Source organism: Balaenoptera ricei, chromosome 8 (assembly GCF_028023285.1).
Source record: "Balaenoptera ricei isolate mBalRic1 chromosome 8, mBalRic1.hap2, whole genome shotgun sequence".
Classification (NCBI taxonomy): domain Eukaryota; kingdom Metazoa; phylum Chordata; class Mammalia; order Artiodactyla; family Balaenopteridae; genus Balaenoptera; species Balaenoptera ricei.
In genome coordinates this window covers 61,319,855-61,323,301 of record NC_082646.1, presented here as the reverse complement: position 1 = coordinate 61,323,301, position 3,447 = coordinate 61,319,855, and the positions used below count along the sequence as shown (strand labels likewise).

At 36.8% G+C, this 3,447-nt stretch overlaps 1 pseudogene; it reads left to right on the top strand.

Moving 5' to 3' along the window:
* The first annotated feature begins 2,939 nt into the window (after positions 1-2,939).
* On the top strand, positions 2,940-3,133 carry LOC132369795 (H/ACA ribonucleoprotein complex subunit 3-like; annotated as a pseudogene).
* Positions 3,134-3,447: the final 314 nt, after the last annotated feature.

Here is a 3,447-nt window from a genome sequence, read left to right as displayed (position 1 = left end):
GAGAGAAACCAGGAGAAAGTGATGGCCAGAAAGAAGGCAAGAGAAAGTTTCAAAAGGAAAGGTATGGTCAGTAGGGCCAAATGTATTCAGAGCAGTTAGGTAAGTTGTGGACTGAAAATCATTCATTGAATCTGTTCTCAAAAGGTGAGTGAATGCAAATGGGCACAGGGCTCTTTCCAAGGCAATAGAAATGTTTTCAGATTTGATTGTGGTGATGATTGTACAATGTTGTAAATTTAATAAAAATCACTGAATTATAATTAAGCCACTTAAAATGAGTGATTTTATCATATGTAAATTATATCTCAATAAAGTTTTCCTTTTTTAAAAGGTCACTGTCCTGAGTCAAAGAAGTTTCAATGGCGAGAGGAGGACAGAAGCCACGCTTGGGTTTAAGAGGAAATGGGAGACTAAGAAATGGAGGGGAAAAAAAAAGAAATGCAGGCAAGAAGTGAAGACTCTTTAATCTAAGGAATTTTGTTCTGAAGAGAAGGAAAGAAAAAAAAAAGGTAGCAAATAAAGAAGTGGCGCATACAAGGTCAAGAAAGGCAGGAAGATAGTGAGTTTAGTTTTACACATATTTCATTGAAGTAAGAATCCAATAGCTAGAGGTAGATAATTATTATTTACTGTTTTAGAAGTAGGAATTGCCATGCAAGTTTCCACAGTAGGTGGACATAGGATTGAAGCTGGAAAGGGAACAACACACAGCAGATACAAGTCCCGTCTCTGGTCTCCAGGCAAACTCCTTTTCCCATAATTACTGAGCTCAGAGAATATCTGTAGCGCTTATTCATCTCTATCAGCTTCTAGGCATATAAACATCAACTGATCCTTTAGTATACTATATAGTGAAGAAAATCTCTCCACTCTCCCCATTCCAGTTCTTCATTATCAGGAAATGTTTCCTTGTATTTAATTCGGATCTCTTTTTTAAAAATTGAGTGCTTTAAAACTCTTCATTTAAGAAAAATGTTGCATGCAGTTGTGCTTTCTGTTGTTAGTGTTTACAAGATCACCAGATATCCTACAAAAATATTGGGTCACATCTCCAACCTCTCTAGCCTTGGTTTCTCCATCAGAATTAAATTAAATGATGTCTGTAAAGCATGTAGCATAGTGCCTGCACAGAGAAAGAACTCAATAAATAGTTATCATTTGGAGGGAAAGATGCAAAAAAAAATGTTTATATAGAGATGTTACTCTTTTCCCCTTGGGATAACATCCCTTTTGTATTATTTGATAGAAAACGTAACATTAGTATCTGAACTATTAACCCATTTTACTTATAAACTCAAAAATTAGAGAATGAAATTATTCACATTGTAAAACAATTCATCCATTGCAAAGGGTTCATAGGCTTCCTTTAAGTACCATCTTCTTAAGTGTTTGTTTAGAGTCATTAAATTCCATTAAATTCTTAACAGAAGGCAAACCCAAAAGCTCAAAGTATAACAAACCACTGCTGATTAAATATCAATCACAAATTAAGATAAAGCAAGTTTGAAATTATAATGAAAAAAGAGCATTTAAGAGTCTAGCTTTCTAATTTTTCACTTTGCTGTATAGAGAGTTAAAATATTGAACAGTCCTGTTCAATACCAGGTATTTATGCTTTGGTAGTAATGAACAGGCAAAAGCCATGCTAATTCCAAGAAAGAGCTTTACTACAGGGGAAGGACTCTGTTCTTCCTAATACAAATACCTGAAAGGGACCAATACTCAACATTCAAAGAAACAAACTACAGAGAGACTGACAGGCAGCTCTATATAGTAACATTATTATACATGTAGTTTTCGTTTGTTTACATGTAATTTCAGTGTTCTGCCTTGTATCTTCCAATATTATAAATTCTTTGAGGACACACATTTTACCTTCGGTTTGACCTACAAAGCCTAGCCCAATGTTTTACTCTAGGGGTGTTCAATAAAAACATATTAAGTTGAAATAATGAATGCATAATATTGGTATATTAATGAGATTGGGTTGCCAGATAAAATACTGGATGCCAAATTAAATTAGAATTTTAAATTCTATATTCAAATTTAACAGGGCATCCTTATTTTTGTTTGCTAAATCTTGCAACTCTAATTATGAGTAACCTTTAGTAAGAAATCAGATCTTGCAGCCCCACAGACTGGCTAAGGGTTTCTTTCTTTAGCAGTGAGACTGCCCTAATCCAAACGCGTTAGAACCAAGCAATCTCCCATGCTCAACAGAGAGACTGAACTAGAAAACACGTACTATAATTGTCTGATTTTTATAGAGGATAGAGTAAAATACTCACTATAATTCCTAGTTGCAGAAAATTTGGGAAGGAGCAAAGGAGATAATTATTATGCCTTTTATATGTTCTTGAGAAGAGATATGCTGTGCAGGTACAAAAATCATATTTAGATACACTTTTTTTCAGGTCTGCTTATTTTTAAAGGCAATTCTGATAGAAGATTGGTTCAAGGGGTGGGAAGGTTTGTGGAAAGGTTTGAAAGAGAGAACATTATAATTGGCAATTTCTGGGACTTCCCTGGTGGTCCAGTGGGTAAGACTGCACACTCCCAATGCAGGGGACCTGGGTTCGATCCCTTGTCGGGAAACTAGATCCCACATGCATGCCGCAATTAAGAGTCCACATGCTGCAACTAAAGAAGCTCACAGGCCAGAACTAAGAGCCTGCGTGCCACAACTAAAGATCCTGCATGCTGCAAGGAAGATCCCGCGTGTCGCAGCTAAGACATGGTGCAGCCAAAATAAATAAATAAAAAAATTTTTTTTTAAATTGGCAATTTCTTCACTTATAGAATTGACTGCTTAGTGAATGCAGCTTCTATTTTGGACAGATTCTTTTTTTTAATTTCCAAAAGTAAAAACTTCCATATTTTTTTTAAAGCACAACATAATATGGGCAGACGGAATTGGAACCTCTGGCTTTGGTGTGGTCATGTTTCTCCAGTATTATCTCAACGAGCAGGGAGACCGGATCTATTTGCTGAAGAAGCTTGACCCTATGAGACAACAGACCTGTGTGGCCCATCCTGCTCAGTTCTCCCAGACGACAAATACTCTTGACACCAAATTACCATCAAGGCATGCTTTAAGGTGCTCATGACCCAGCAATTGCGCCCTGTCCTCTGAGGACCTCTTAAAATTTCATGTCTCTTCTGCTGTCTGCTCGCCCTCAAGAGACTTCCTGAAACCAAGCTCTTCAATCTGTGAGCCTTGAAGCTTTCCTACGACCCTTGCTCTTTGGAATCCAGTCTCATGATTGCCTTCGATCATGCTTGTTGTGAGGCAATCATGGTAGCATCCCCTATAAAGGGAAGACGTTTGAATCTTCTTATCATACTTTGAATCACTGCCAGGTTATTAAAATGATTTGAAGAAAAAAAAACATATTATGACCCCACCAACATTACCACCTACTCCAATTAGGACAGGGTCTAAAAATC